Genomic DNA, 17,097 nt, shown 5'->3' with positions numbered 1-17,097 from the left:
CAATTCGACAACTAACAACAAGCTCCTAGCAAGTCAATACCCACCAGTTGGCGCAATAAACCTTTAATATAGAATATGTACTCCAGTATCGTTGCAAAAGAGAACTTCTATTAGCTTTAGTAGTTCAGTTCTATTTTGTTGACCTAAGCCGCCTCTATCTGGCTACCCTGTGATGTTAGCAATAAACAGAGGGAGCTGGGACAATCTTCCTTGTTTATAGCCAAATCTCATAACTAGAATTATCTGTAAGACAAACATTTGTGCAAATTAATTTTATAAGCAAACTTACATAGCACTTACTATGTGCCAGGCACTGTTTCAAATGTGTTACAGATGTGAACTCATTTAATCCTGAAAACAACCCTATGAGGTAGTTACTGCTATTATCTCAATTTTACAGCTGAGGAAACTGAATCAAAGAAATATTGAGTAAGGAGCAGGGATTTAAATCCAGGCTCAAAAGTTTATGCTCCTCATCACAATGCTATGCGTCCTTAAGATATGTATCTGTATACATACTGGATGCAGGCCACCCCCCCTGCAAGGAAAATCCGTTTTCAACTGATGGGCTGCTTACATCAGATCACAAAATGGGGGATGACTACATCAGATCACAAAATGGGGGATGACTACATCAGATCACAAAATGGGGGATGACTACATCAGATCACAAAATGGAGGATGACTACATCAGATCACAAAATGGGGGATGACTACATCAGATCACAAAATGGAGGATGACTATATCATTACATAACTGCCAAATTACATCACAACTTCCAAACCACTGAGACTCATGGCCCAGCCAAGATGACACACAACCTTAACCATCACAGTTGCCACTGAGTCAGCTCCAACTCGTAGTGACCTTATGTATAACAGATGAAATATTGCCTGGTCCTGTGCCACCTTCATGATCATTAGTATGTTTGAGTCCATTGTTGTAGCTATTGTGTCAATCCATCTCATTGAGGGTTTCCTTTGTTTTTGCCGACCCCTCTACTTAACCAAACATGACAAAGTGTTACCATCCATGCTTCTAAGGAGCACTCTGGTTGTATTTCTTCTAAGACTTATTTGATCATTCTTTGGCAGTCTACGGTATATTCAATATTCTTTACCAACAGTCCATGTTTCAAATGCTCAATAGGTACATGTGGCTAGTGGCTGCCAGGCTGCAAAGTGTAGTTCAGTGGTTCTCAACTGGGAGTGATTCTGTCCCCCTAGGGGACACCTGGCAATGTTTGGAAACATTTTTGGTTGCCACTACTGAAGGGGTGCTTCTAGGGGCGAGGCCAAGGACACTGCTAAACATCCTTCAACACACAGGACAGCCCCACAACAAAGAATTAACTGCCCCCAAATGTCAATAATGCTGAGGTGGCCCTAGAGAGCTAAATAGTTATCAGCATAGTAATTCACATATGCTGACCTAGGGGGATGTGTTTGAGGAGGCCAAATGCCCTAACCCTATTGTTTTGCACTCTGTGATGCTTCAAATCTGTTTTATAAATAACTTTTTAAATAAAGCATCTCCCGAGACAGGCTGAGAACATACATGTCTCCGTACTACAGCTCTTTCAGGACACGGTGACCTGGAAGGCTCCCCAGGGCCAGACAGCTATGGCCACACAGGAAGGCACTGTGGCAGCTGATTCATTCCCAAGGCAGAAAGACTGGTGTGATTCAGGAGCTGAGAAAACATTAAGCAATGAGACACCACTGCTGTTGATACCTTCCCAGGACTATGTGGCTAAGAGACATGAGCCTTTTTTTTCCTACCAAGAGGCTGGCAATTGAGGCGGGGTGGGGGGGGGGTGCACTGGGGAGCTATATGGGACAATTAAATTCAGATTCTGTCAAGAAAGTTTCCAATGAGGGTGAGGGAACACATACACACTCACGCATGTGTCACCCAATGAGGAAAACAGAGAATATTCAATCCACAAGCAAACAGGGATTCTTTCACAAGAGACTTCCTGTGAGGGTACTCCTTCCGCCGAGCATGCTAACTAACATCCTCCTCCCGTAGGTGGGGATCTGTATACCTACCACACTGGCTGGTCCCTGTTTCCCCAGTTTGCCCTATCTCATTCTAACAGGCTGCCAGAGGGGAATGTTTGCTGATCAGGCGACCGCAGGCCACTGGGACAAGATACCAGGTGCCAGAAACCACTCCCAAGGCTGAACACTCCCTCCCTGGTAGAAACGCTATAGCAGGGTAGCCTCCCTAAGCCTCAGGGCTGAGGACCCATCCAAGTTGTTCCTGAGCGCAGAGGTAGCAGACATCCACTGGCAACAGAGGTGTCTTTCTCAGCTTCCAAGGGGATTAAAGGTGCAGTTCTCCTGTCTGGCGCTCCCCTCAAAGGGAGCCACATCCGGGGCATAATCAGAACTGACAGGCCTCAGATCCTGTGGTGTATTCTGCCTCCCCTCTGCCTACTTCACAAGACCTTAAAGCAAATACAGAACAGGCAGCCTCTTCTTAGAAACCCCTCTGGCCCAAGTAAAACCTCTTCTGCAAACATCTAGAAAGACAAATTTTTTAAGAGAACTGTTGTAAAATCGGAGCCCTGATGGCACAGTGGTTAAGTGATCAGGCTGCTAACCAAAAGGTCGGCAGATTAAATCCACCAGCTGCTCCTTGGAAACTCGATGGGGGCAGTTCTACTCTACCTTCTAGGGTTGCTATGGGTCGGAAATAGGTTTGGTTTTGTTTTTTTTTTTTTGGTTGTATGATTGACTCAACAGCAATTGGTAACTGGTTGTATAAGCAGATGCAGGTCTCAAGAAACTTGAGATATTAAAAATTAAGTGAAAAAGAAGTTAGAATTTACTTTTAAATTAAAAAAGAAATTTAAAAGCTTATGCCCTCCCAAGACCAGTTGACATCAAAATCTTCCAAGGCCCTTTCCCCCATTAAATTAAGGACATTTCCTCTCCAAGTCCACACCACATTCTTAGACCCCAAAGGGTTATTAACATAATCCCAACCTTCTCAAACTCTTCCCTAAGAACTTTCAAAGGGTGGCCATGTCAGTCAAGATGGTCAGCAAGATTGTAGAGTGTAACTGTCATGGGGAGGAAACAGAACACAGTAAAAAGAACCCACTATTCGGAGTCAGGGAGGCAGCTAATCTCAGCCCTACCATGCGGTAGTTCTGCTACCCTGGGCAAGTGAATGAGTCTGTGGAGCCCATCACTCATCTGGAGTTTACCCTGGGCAGGTGAATGAGTCTGTGGAGCCCATCACTCATCTGGAGTTTACCCTGGGCAGGTGAATGAGTCTGTGGAGCCCATCACTCATCTGGAGTTTACCCTGGGCAGGTGAATGAGTCTGTGGAGCCCATCACTCATCTGGAGTTTACCCTGGGCAGGTGAATGAGTCTGTGGAGCCCATCACTCATCTGGAGTTTACCCTGGGCAGGTGAATGAGTTCGTGGAGCCCATCACTCATCTGGAGTTTACCTTGGCCAGGTGAATGAGTTTGTGGAGCCCATCACTCATCTGGAGTTCACCTTGGGCAGGTGAATGAACATGTGGATCTCACCACACATCTGTAGCTGTGCTGTTTAGTTTCCCTCATGCCGAGGATCAGCTACTGACACAATTCACGTGGGGAAAATACACAAAACCAATGGCTATAGCCACAGCATCAGTACAAGACATAGTGGTTCCACCATGCGCCCCCTCCACCGGACAACGGGCTGGAACCACTGACAACAGCGAGAAGCAAACACAAACGGTTGGGCAGTTTAGCTGTTTTTCTACTATGAGAACGCAACACTTAAGAAAACGAAGTGGCATCTCAGCACCATACTTATCTAATACCAAAAGCAAACAGAAGATTGTAAGGCTCCTGGGATTTTTAAAAAAGCCAAGCAATCATAACCACTTATTCTAACCCATTCTGTGGCATTTATCTCTAAAAGCCTAAGCGTGTCTATTTGTATGATATATAATAGACTTCCTAACAACAACACATGAATTGTTTTGGGCACGTTTCACTGCTGAAAACAATCTAACCATATCCTGAACCCAAGGTTGGGTACAAACAACAGCTCTACACTAGTCAGTACTGTTTATGTCTGACGGCTGGTGCATGCGTCTTTCTGCAGCCCAACACACTGGGCCGGTGCCATGGACTGAATTATGTCCCCTGAAAATATGTGTCAACTTGGCTAGGCCATGATTGCCAGTACTATGTGGCTGTCTGCTCTTTTGTGATCTGATGTGATTTTCCAAGTGTTATAAATCCTAACCTCTGTGATGTTATTGAGGCAGGATTAGAAGCTGTTATGTTAACAATGCAGGGCGTAATCTGCAGGATTAGGTTGTACTTTCAATCTCTTTTAAGATATAAAAGAGAGCAGTGAGCGAAGAGGAGAGGGACTTCATACCACCAAGCAAGAAGAACCAGGAGCTGGGTGCATCCTTTGGATCCAGTGTCCCTGGGCTGAGAAGCTCCTAGGCCCAGGGGAAGATTGATAACAAGGACCTTCCCCTAGAGCCGACAGAGAAAGCCTTCCCCTGGAGCTGGTGCTCTGAATTTGGACTAGCCTCCTAGACTCTGAGGGAATAAATTTCTGTTTGTTAAAGCCATCCACTTGAGGTATTTCTGTTACAGCAGCACTAGATTACTGAGAAAGCCAGGATAGTGGGCAACAGAGCCATGATGCTTCCAAGGGAAGTCAAGAGCTTTATTATGAGCCCCCTAACTCTAGAAATAAATCCCTGGGAAGAGTGTCAGCCTATCCCAGCCTGTTGAATAAACTTCTCTCTCAGCCTCACCTACAGGGAGGTGAGACTATGGGAACCCAGCAGCATGGCCTGCAAGCTCCCACCCATCTTTTAAAGTACACACATGTATGAATCTGTTTTGCTTTTTTGCCTCTATAAGCAGGCTTTGCCAGGACAAAACTAAAGTTTTCTTCTGATATCTCATAACTGAGTTAACTTGGATTCTGTGAACAGCTATTACAGAAAATAAAATAATTAAAGTATATATAGCGTCTAACTATCCAATTAGGCTAACTCTAAAAGGGGGGCAGGGAAGGAAGGGACAGACAACTTAATTCTGCTAATTAGTGGACTTCAGTGGACCAAATTAACTTCACATTAATCTGTAATTTTGATACTGATAGTTTTAGCCTTTGCAAAGACTTCCAGAGGCCCCGCTTTCTGTCCCTGGCATTTACCTGTTTATTTCTGATCAGGGGAGAAGGGAAGAACGGTGAGATTAAAGAATGCACTAGCACAAGGCTACCTAAAGTGGTACCAAGAAACCATGTGTAACTTCCAAGTTACATACCCTAATGAAATAAATCAAACCCACTGCCGTCAAGTCAATTCCAATTCATAGTGACCCTACAGGACAGAGCAGAACTGCCCCATAGAGTTTCCAAAGACATACTTAAAACTGCTTAAAAAATAGGAAGCTAGTTCCAACACTTTGCTTCCCTTTTGACAGAAAGCCCCTGCAACTTGTGCCAACAGACATTTATTTCCCTGAAGTAGCATTTCCCAGGAAGATGGCAGCAACCTTGCTGCTGACAGCGTGAGGGCTCATGGCCAAGGCAGCAGCCAACCTCAGGAGACCCATCCCTCGGGGGAGTGCATCGCCAGGCAGGAAAACCACCTGGGCACTGCACCAATGGCAGCACTGTTGTCGGTTCTGCCAGAAAGTACGGGGCTGCTATTGGAGCCCAATACCTGGTGCCGGGCCAGGTGCTGCATCACACCCAGCACCGCCTAACAGACGGGCTGAGCCCTATAAAGCTTTATGGATGCCTACAGAGAAAAAAAAATAGGTAGGTGTTCTTACTCAGCCTTACACTGACTGTCCAGAAAATCTGCTGAGTCACTGAGCACCAATCAAGAGAAAAATAATGCAGAGGCTGCAAATATGAGTCTCCTTCATCGGCTCTCCTTCCTAACAGCATGGCCAACCCAGGTTCGTATTTTTGACTTTGGAAACACAGGGGCACAGACATACCACATACCCTTAGTCCTTAAAGAAATACTTTTAGAGTCAAATTCTCTAGCAGTGCAATGTACTAGGCAAAATTATTTTCTATAACATAGTTGTCTCTGGGTAGAAGGGATCATTTTAAGGATGATTTTTTTTTTTTCCAGCTCTCATCTTCTGCATTCTGTAAATTTTCTATAATAAGCCCACATTTCCTTCATAATAATAACATACCTTAGAATCCTATATCCTGGTAAGAGATGAGACCCACACCCTTGATGGCTAGGTAGGATACATATGCTATATGCCTCCGCTCACCAAAACAGCTCAAGTCAATAATGAGGAAAACTCCAACCAAGGTTCAATGGTCAGTCTAACACAGAATACTAAACACTAAGTAAAGGTCACTGAGTTTTATGAACACTTGCTTTGTTACCTTTCCTGGAGGCAAAATGGTCTAACTGGGTAGAAAGAAAATTCCCCCAATGGTACACTTCTGAGAGACGGGAAAAAAGCAAGAGCGGATATAACGACACATGAACTTCAGCTGACTTCTGCTTATTGTTCATTCTTCCTCCTTTGCTGCGCACTAGGCCAGGCATGCCAGTGGAAGAAGTACAGCCAGAGTGCTCCTCAGAAGTGAAGATGGTGAGATTTCGTCTCATGTACTTCGGACATGTTTTCAGGAGGGACCAGTCCCTGGAGAAGGACATCATCCTTGGTAAAGTAGACGGTCAGTGAAAGAGAGGAAGACCCTCAGTGATACAGATTGACACACTGGCTGCAACAATAGGCTCAAGCATAGCAACAACTGTGAGGATAGAGCAGGACGCCATGAGTCAAACCGACTCGATGGCACCTACCAACAACACGCAGAAAACAAGTCATCACAATGAAAAAGCTTATAAAATCATCAGATAGCTTTGTCTTTTTTTATAAAATATTAATTTAAAGCGACTAAAATCCAAACTCCTTAGCCTATTACCCAAAAACACGCATCATCTACAACTCACTTACCTATCCCCTTATAGCTCCGATTTTACATCCTTTACGCTCAAAGCCCTGGTGGCACAGTGGTTAAGAGCTACAGCTGCTAACCAAAAGGTCAGCAGTTTGAATACACCAGCCACTCCTTGGAAACACTATGGGGCAGTTCTGCTCTTCCTATAGGGTGGCTATGAGTTGGAATCGACTTGACAGCAGGGTTGGTTGGTTGGCTGGCTGGTTATGCTCAAAGCCAACAGGGCCTACTTGTCTGTATCACAACTCTTCTGCCTAGCACGTTCTTCAGCTCTCCAAATTACCCATTCTTCAAGTCTCCAGTCAACTACTACCTCCTCCTAAGGTCTTGCCTGATCCCAAAGATGTGAGCACTCTCTCCTTCTTATTAATTTCCATTATACCTTAATTGCAGAATCTGTATACATGAGTTTAAGCTTCTGTTGGGGTAGGGGTGGTAGGGCGGGCAGGCCTAGCCTCAGTTTATCTTTATTGCCCCAGACCACTTAGCTTGGTGCTTCTCATGCTGGTGAAGAATGCTCCGCAGAGAATGCTAAAATCAATAAATGTTGCATCTTAAAAATAAAAAAATGCTAAAATGACTGCTGAATAAATAAATAAAGTTTGCATCTTTGAAAACAAACAAACAGGCTTGGCAGAGTCACAGGATCTCCACGTGCTGATATGAACTGATACCAATGCAGTGAGAAGCTGGGGAGCTGTGCCTGGACAATCATGCCTCAGGCACAGTCAGAGACGTAAATCTTCATGTTCACTGACACAACGCCAGCCTAATTCCTGCCAGGCTTAGACCTCAGGCTCAAAGAACTAACAGCAACAGAAGGCACCCCTGTTAGCACTTCAGGATTACAGAATACCTGCTAAGCATCAAACTGTGTGTGGCTATAAGCATTAAATTAAAAGACCCAAGGGGTGGATGTGCAAATGCATAAGTTTAACCCTAATTGACTCCAAGCAGATGTAAAAAAGAAAACGCATTGTTGCCAAGTCGATTCCGACTTATAGCGACCCTATAGTACAGAATAGAACTGCCCCACAGAGTTTCCAAGGAGCGCCTGGTGGATTCAAACTGCTGACCTTTTGGTTACCAGCTGTAGCTCTTAACCACTGAGACACCAGGGTTTTGGGTACTACAAATATTTGAAAACCTGACTGGTAAAAACATGTTTTTCAAAGAGTATGTCAGAAGAAAAAATTTGTCCCAATACTAAGTAATGGGCAAACCGTGTACTGGGCATCTTTGCTTACAACTTTCAGGGGGTGAGGGGTAGGAAAGGAAGTACTAGCTTAGTCTGTCTAAAATCAGAACTTGCTCTTGGTGCTTTGCTTCTGACTTCTGTCTTACACAGTTTCATCTAACTGCAGAGTGGTTGCTGTGAGTGGGAATCCACTGATGGCAACAGGTACAGGGATACGAACGGTGGTGAATGAAATCTTGTTTTTCAGTTAAGAGCTACAGATGTATCCTTACCTTTTGTTCCTTGGAGATACTGTTTTTTTAATCTCTGGTAGATAACAGGCATACCTGGCATCTGGGAGGCCCTGTACTGAGAGACTTCCTCTACGACAACTGATACAGAAATGATGGTTATGATCATGTGATATGTGATTGCAATCCCTACCCTATTAGTTCCCTTTGTCAGCACACTGAAAACATCTGACCCAAGTTTAAGATAAATTTATTCAAGAAATTTTGTTTTTTGGCAGCTTGGATGCAAGAAGATTCTAGGTGGTATGTGGATTTAAAAAAAAAAATTTTCACATCTATGCGTTCACTTCAATGTGTATAAAAATACGTTACATAAACCTGTGATTTTATTGCTTAGGTGAACGCTGAGCAAAAAAAAAAAAAAGTGACTAGATTAAAGTCAATATTTTAAGTAAAAAAAAGTACAGAGGGTACAAGGATACAGCAGGAGTCAAGAAAAATGGTGTGTAAATTTAAAAGTGTCAGAAATATAAATGAGTAATGAAAATAAAATTCAAGTGGACTCCTGAAATTTTATACAACTGGTATTAGCCATCCTGTTTCTTCGGGATAAGGATTCCATTACATGGAGGAAACCTGTCGTGGTGGCAGACCTCATAATTTAGGGTACAAAAGCCACAGCTATGACTATTTCCAGTCCTTCTCCGCCTATGCAGGAAAAGCTTGCTGCGGCCGCTGCACATTTGAATGCCAAGTCTGCTCTAACCAACGGGACAGGGACCCTGTCCCCTGAAATTTAACAGGAGCACACTCTAGCTGGCCAGGTTCCAACCCCTTCCTGCTCTACAGCCATCCTTGGGCAAGCTTGCTTGCTCTCAAGACTTCATTCATCTACATGGACTCAGCAACGCCTCCAAAAATGTTTCCCTTCATAATTCTCACCAACACTCTATCTATCCACTAATAATTTTACCTGGATGTACTTCAAATTCAACATATTTAAAATCAAACTCATTCTTACCTCCCAAACCTTCTCCTTCTCTTCCCATATGCCCACTAATAGTTTAAAATCATTACCACCCATGCTAGGCCCCTAATGTCTCCCTCCCCTTCCAGAGATGCCCCTTGATCCTTTCCCTCTCCCCCTCCGCCCCACTACTGTGCTCTGAAACAGACCCCTGGCCTCTCCCTTCTGGACAGGCACTGCAGCTTGCTTACCACCTCCCTGCTTCCAGATTGTACTCCATTGCTTCAAGACTAATCTTTCTAAGATAAGAATCTAGTCTTAAAAATTCCTCCTCTGTTAGCCATCTGAGAAGTTAGCCATCTGAGAAATGCAAACTAAGACAGCGCCACAAACCAATCAGAGCTGCTGCAGTAAAACACAGTGACAAGGCCCAATGCTGGTGACGATGTGGAGAAACTGGGTCACTCACACATGGCTGGCAGGGCTGGAAAATGGTACAGCCCCTCTGGAAAAAACACTGCAGTTTCTTAGAAAACTCAACATGCACTTACCACAAAAAAAAAAAAAGTTGCCATCAAGTTGATTCCAACCCATAGCAACGCTATAGGACAGAGTAGACCTGCCCCATAGGGTTGCCCTAAAGGCACTTACCATACAACCCAGCAATTGCTCTCTTGGGTATCCATATCAGAGAAAAGAAAACTTACGTCCACACAAAATCCTGTACCTGAATATTCAAAGCAGCTTTATTTGTAACAGCCCAAAACTGGAAATAACCCAAATGTCCTTCATGGACAAATGGTTAAATGAAACTGGTACATCTGAAACATGGAATAGATCTACTCAGCAATAAAAAAAAGTGAACTATTGGTACATGCAACAAATTGGATGGATTTCAAGGGAATTATGTGGAGTGAAAAGAGCCAATCTCAAAAGGTGGGACACTGTATGATTCCATATATATAACCCATTGCTGTTGAGTCAATTCCAACTCATAGTTACCCTACAGGATGGAGCAGAAATGCCCCACAGGGTTTCCAAGGAGCAGCTGGTGGATTTTAACTGCCAGCCTTTTGGTTAGCAGCTGAGTTCTTAACCACTGCACCACCAGGACTCCAGTTAAAAGGGCATCACTGGGGAATTGAACCCTGATTTCCCGCGTGACAGGCAGGGATACTCACCACTAGACTAACAAGCATAGCGTCCATATATGTAGCACTCTTAAAATGACAAAATTACAGAGAGGGAGAACAGATTAGTGGGTGTGAAGGTGGGGAGGAAGGTGGCTGTCTCCATAAAAGGGGAGATTTTTGTGATGGAACAGTTCTGTACGCTGAGTGTGGCAGTGGTCATATGAATTGTCATGGATTGGCTTGTGTCCCCCAAAAATATGTGTCAATTTGGTTAGGCCATGATTCCCAGTTTGTGTGCTTGTCCTCCATTTTGTGATTGTAATTTTATGTTAAAGAGGATTAGGGTGGGATTGTTAAGACCCTTACCCAGGTCACATCCCTGATCCAATGTAAAGGGAGTTTCCCTGGGGTGTGGCCTAAACCATCTTTTATTTCTCAAGAGATAAAAAGGAAAGGGTAGAGAGCAGAGAGGGGAGATCTCATACCAACAAGAAAGCAGTGCCAGGAGCAGAGCATGTCCTTTGGGCCCAGGGTTCTTACATGGAGAAGTTCCTAGTTGGGGGGAAGACTGATGAGAAAGCTGACAGAGAAAGCCTTCCCCTGGAGCTGATGCCCTGAATGTGGACGTTTAGCCTATTTGACTGGGAGGAAATAAACTTCTCTTTGTTAAAGCCATCCACTTCTCGTATTTCTGTTTTAGCAGCACTAAGTGACTAAGACATAAATCTACACATGTTAAAAAGTTGCATAGAATACACACACACACACACACACACAAAAATGCCTGTAAAACTGGTGAAATCTCAGATATAAACCCATAAGCGGCTGATATTTGACAAAGGCCCAGTGTCAGTTAATTGGGGAAAAGATAGTCTTTTTAACAAATGGTGCTGGCATAACTGGATATCCATTTGCAAAAAAATGAAACAGGACCCATACCTCACATCGTGCACAAAAACTAACTCCAAGTGGACCAAAGACCTAAACATAAAGACTAAAACGATAAAGATCATGGAAGAAAAAATAGGGACAATGTTAGGAGCCCTAATACAAGGCATAAACAGAATACAAAACATTACTAAAAATGACAAAGAGAAACCAGATAACTGGGAGCTCCTAAAAATCAAACACCTATGCTCATCTAAAGACTTCACCAAAAGAATAAAAAGACCACCTACAGATTGGGAAAAAATTTTCAGCTATGACATCTCCAACCAGCACCTGATCTCTAAAATCTATATGATTCTGTTAAAACTCAACCACAAAAAGACAAACAACCCAATTAAAAATTGAGCAAAGGATATGAACACACACTTCACTAAAGAAGATATTCAGGCAGCTAACAGATACATGAGAAAATGCTCTCTATCATTAGCCATTAGAGAAATGCAAATTAAAACTACGATGAGATTCCATCTCACTCCAACAAGGCTGGCATTAATCCAAAAAACACAGAGTAATAAATGTTGGAGAGGCCGTGGAGAGATTGGAACTCTTATATACTGCTGGTGGGAATGTAAAATGGTACAACCACTTTGGAAATCTACCTGGCATTTCCTTAAAAAGTTAAAAATAGAACTACCATACAACCCAGAAATCCCACTCCTTGGAATATATCCTAGAGAAATAAGAGCCTTTACACAAACAGATATATGCACACCCATGTTTACTGTAGCACTGTTTACAATAGCAAAAACATGGAAGCAACCACGGTTGGATAAATTATGGTATATTCACACAATGGAATACTATGCATCGATAAAGAACAGTGATGAATCTGTGAAACATTTCATAGCATGGAGGAACCTGGAAGGCATTATGCTGAGTGAAATTAGTCAGAGGCAAAAGGACAAATATTGTATAAGACCACTATTGTAAGATCTTGAGAAATAGTTTAAACTGAGAAGAACACATTCTTTTGTGGTTACAAAAGGAGGGAGGGTGGGAGAGGGTTATTTACTGATTAGATAGTAAATAAGAACTACTTTAGGTGAAGGGAAGGACAACACTCAATACATGGAAGGTCAGCTCAACTGGAATGGACCAAAAGCAAAGAAGTTTCCTGAATAAACTGAATGCTTCGAAGGTCAGCAGAGCAAGGGCAGGGGTTTGGGGACTACGGCTTCAGGGGACATCTAAGTCAATTGGCAAAATAAATTCTATTAAGAAAACATTCTGCATCCCACTTTGAAGTGTGGCATCTGGGGTCTTAAATGCTAACAAGCGGCCATCTAAGGTGCATCAATTAGTCTCAACCCACCTGGATCAAAGGAGAATGAAGAACATCAAGGTCACAAGATAATTATGAGCCCAAGAAACAGAAAGGGCCACATGAACTAGAGACTTACATCATCCTGAGACCAGAAGAACTAGATGGTGCCCGGCCACAACCGATGACTGCCCTGACAGGGAGCACAACAGAGAACCCCTGAGGGAGCAGGAGATCAGTGGGATGCAGACCCCAAATTCTCATAAAAAGACCAGACTTAATAGTCTGACTGAGACTAGAAGAATCCCGGCGGTCACGGTTCCCAAACCTTCTGTTGGCCCAGGACAGGAACCATTCCCGAAGACAACTCATCAGATATGGATTGGACTGGAAATGGGTTGGAGAGAGATGCCGATGAGGAATGAGCTACTTGTATCAGGTAGACACTTGAGACTGTGTGGCATCTCCTGTCTAGAAGGGAGAGGGGAGGGTACAGAGGGTTAGAATCTGGCAAAACGGTCACGAAAGGAGATGCTGGAAGGAGGGAGTGGGCTGACTCATTAGGGGAGAGGAAATGGGAGTATGTAGTAAGGTGTATGTAAGTTTATACGTGAGAGACTGACTTGATTCGTAAACTTTCACTTAAAGCACAATAAAAATTATTTAAAAAAAACTGGTGAAATCTCAACAAGGCCAAAGGATGGTACTGATGTCAGTACCCCGGATGTGACACTGTCCTAGACTTTTACAAGATGTCACCACGGGGCGGGGGGAGGACTGAGGGAGGGTATATGGCATGTCTCTGTATTATTTTTTACAACTGCATGTGAATCTACAATTATCTCTAAATAAAAAGTTAAAAACAAAACCCCTCCTCAATAATTTCAAACAGGTCTCCAACACCCATAGTAAAAAATCCTTAGCAAGGTGTGCAGAATACACCCTAACCACACCCTTCATATATATTAGTTACTCTAAGAGCTAATATTAACTGAGCGCTGGTTATGTGCTAGGCACCATTCTGAATGCTTCGTATGTATTCCCTCACTCAATCCTCAGTGACCCCACGGCTTAGGTACTAGTACGATCACCAGTTTACCAAAAAATCACTTAGGCAAAGATGAGGTTAAGTAACTACCCTAGGCCTAAACATGCTCATATACTTTCCCTGTACTTCTGGGCCTTTACTTCTAATGCCTGGAAAATCTCCTCATGCTAAACCTCCTAACAGTGAACGTTTAATCATCCTTCAAGGCCTGGCTCCAATGTTACCTTGTGACTTTTTCCAGATTTAACTGTTACACTCAGAATCTGAAATGTAAATGAAAGTTCAACTAACTTCAGGTTTAGTCCGAAGGACATGAAGAAAAGTGTAAAACTGACAGCGAAGAAGGATCTGACGCTGATCACAACAAATCTTTCTTCAAAGGTAAGCCAGAGTGAGAAAGTATTCCACGATACAGTGGGAGCAGAAAAGACCCAGCAGTGAGAAGATGGCGATCAGTAAGCAAACAGCTTTCACACACCAAAGATGGACACGTAACATCAGGGCCAGTGTCAGCTGCGAAGTCCGTATCTTTTTCCAGTTTTCACATAACAAATACATGAACACAAACCTCAACCTCCTAAACCCAGTTACCCAGCCCCCCATTCTGTCTTTTTAGTTATCTTTGCATTTCAAGAAAAGGTACATTTTTCTTTTCCTCAAAAGAAAAATATTTTCTCCCTGAGGCACTGAATTGCTGGGCTGAGGGCTGTGGGAACCATGGTCTGTCTCGGGGAACACCTAGCTCAACTGGCATAACGTAGTTTATAAGGAAAATGTTTTACATTCTACTTTGGTGAGCAGCATCTGGGGTCTTAAAAGCCTGTGAGCAGCCATCTAGGATACTCCATGGGTCTCACCCCTTCAGGAGCAAGGACAAATGAAGAAAACTAAGGATACAAAGGAAAGATTAGTCCAAAGGGCTAACGGACCACATCTACCACAGCCTCCACCAGTCTGAGTCCAGAACAACTAGATGGTGCCCAGCTACCACCACTGACTGCTCTGACAGAGATCATAATAGAGGGTCCCGGACAGAGCTGAAGAAAAATGTGCAAAATTCTAACTCATAAAGAAAGACCAGACTTGCTGGCCTGACAGAGACTGGATTAACCCTGAGAGTATGGTCTGTGGGCACGCTTTCAGCTCAGTAATGTAGTCACTCCTGAGGTTCATCCTTCAGTCAAAGATTTAACAGGCCCACGGAAGACCTGGTGGCATAGTGGTTAAGTGCTACGGCTGCTAACCTAGAGGTCGGCAGTTCGAATCCACCAGGCACTCCTTGGGAACTCTATCAGGCAGTTCTACTCTGTCCTATAGGGTCGCTATGAGTCAGAATTGACTCGATGGCAGTGGTAGTGGGTATAAAACAAAATGAGACTAAAGGGGCACACCAGCTCAGGGGCAAGGACTAGAAGGCAGGAGGGGACAGGAAAACTGGTAATAGGGAATGCAAGTTTGAGAAGGGAGAGTGTTGACATGTCATGGGGTTGTTAACCAATGTCATAAAACAATATGCATACTAACTGTTTAATGAGAAGCTAGTTTGTTCTGTAAACCTTCATCTAAAGTACAATAAAAAAATAAATAAAAATATTTCCTCCAGTTTAAAATGCACCTCTATTACGTCCCCTGGAGCCCTGGTGGCGCAGCGGTTAAGTGCCCAGCTGCTAACCAAAAGGTCGGCAGTTCCAATCCACCAGCCACTCCTTGGAAACCCCGTGGGGCAATTCTACTCTGTCCTATAGGGTCACTATGAGCCAGAATCAACTCTACAGCAACAGGCTCGGGTTTCTTTTTATTTCCCCTGGTGGAAACTAGATCATTATTTAAAGACCCCTTTACATTCACGGATTTACCTGAAAAAAACTTGATTATCTTACAACTATCTAAAATTGCTCCAAGAACCATCTGAAATATAAATGAATCTCTTCAAAGGATTGACACTGTAAACACAGACAAGAGAGGCAGAGGAAAAAGACAGTTTTGTTTAAGTACACAAACAAAGCTTAATGGCTTATACGTCCTCTCTTCCCCATGCCCTAACTTGTCTTCTCTTACATAAAGCCTTTTCAGAAGGCACCAACTTGTACCGTTGCCATTGAGTTGATCCCAACTCATAGCAACCCTATAGGACAGAGCAGAACTGCCCAATAGGGTTTCTAAGGCTGTAAATCTTTTCTTTTTTTTTTTTACAACATTTTTTTTTTTAATTGTATTTTAGATGGTTTACAGAACAAACCAGCTTCTCATTAAAGAGTTAGTACACATATCGTTTTATGACATTGGTTAACAACCCCATGACATGTCAACACTCTCCCTTCTCGACCTTGGGTTTCCTATCACCAGCTTTCTTGTCCCCTCCTGCCTTGGCCTGGTGTGCCCATTTAGTCTTGTTTTATTTTATGGGCCTGTCTAATCTTTGGCTGAAGGGTGAACCTCAGGAGTGACATCATCACTGAGCTAAAAGGGTATCCAGGATCCATTCTCTCAGGGTTTGTCCAGTCTCTGTCAGGACAGCAAGTCTGGTCTTTTTTTTTTGAGTTACTATTTTGTTCCACATTTTTCTCCAGCTCTTAAGGCTGTAAATCTTTACAGAAGCAGACAACCACAATTCTCTGGAGGAGCAGCTGGTGGGTTTGAATCACTGAACTTTCTATTAGCAGCTGAGCACTTAACCACTGCACCACCAGGGCTCCTGAAGGCACCAAATCGTACAACCCACTGCTGTTCAATCAATTCCAACTCATAGCAACACTATGGGACAGAGCAGAACTGCCCTGTAGGGTTTCCAAAGAGTGGCTGGCGGATTTGAACTGCCGACCTTTTGGTTAGCAGCCCTAGCTCTGAACCAGGGCTCTGAAGGCACCAAAGAGGGGTAAAAACGGAAAAATGGAGAATGCAAAGGAAGCGATACATGGGAGGCTCAGCCACCTTCTCCTTTCATTTATTGTTTACTATGAACCAGTGGAGCCCTGGTGGTGCAGTGGTTAAGAGCCTGGCTGCTAACCAAAAGGTCGGCAGTTCAAATCCACCAGCCACTCCTTGGAGACCCTACGGGGAAGTTCTACTCTGTTCGACAGGGTCACTACAAGTTGGAATCAAGTTTTGTTTGGGGTTTTTGATGAACCAGTGACTCGTTCATGAGTTACCATAAATTCATAAAAGTGATGATCAAAATTCGCTAAGGAGCCCTGGTGGCAAAGTGGTTAAGAGCTCAGGCTGCTAACCAAAAGCTCAGTAGTTCAAATCCACCAGCTGCTCCCTGGAAACTCTATGGGGCCGTTCTACTCTGTCCTATAGGGTTGCTATGAGTCAGAAGAGAC

The 17,097-nt window shown here is 43.5% G+C and overlaps 1 protein-coding gene across 4 annotated transcripts in view; it reads right to left on the bottom strand.

Annotated features, from left to right (window-relative positions):
* The window catches only part of ABCC5 (ATP binding cassette subfamily C member 5), a 115,247-nt gene that overhangs the window by 93,777 nt on the left and 4,373 nt on the right, over positions 1-17,097 (bottom strand). The gene's annotated exons all lie outside the window — the stretch shown is intronic.

The sequence above is a fragment of the Elephas maximus genome, chromosome 1 (assembly GCF_024166365.1).
Source record: "Elephas maximus indicus isolate mEleMax1 chromosome 1, mEleMax1 primary haplotype, whole genome shotgun sequence".
NCBI lineage: Eukaryota > Metazoa > Chordata > Mammalia > Proboscidea > Elephantidae > Elephas > Elephas maximus.
The sequence above is the reverse complement of the archived record's forward strand: the minus strand, read 5'-3'. Positions and strand labels throughout refer to the sequence as shown.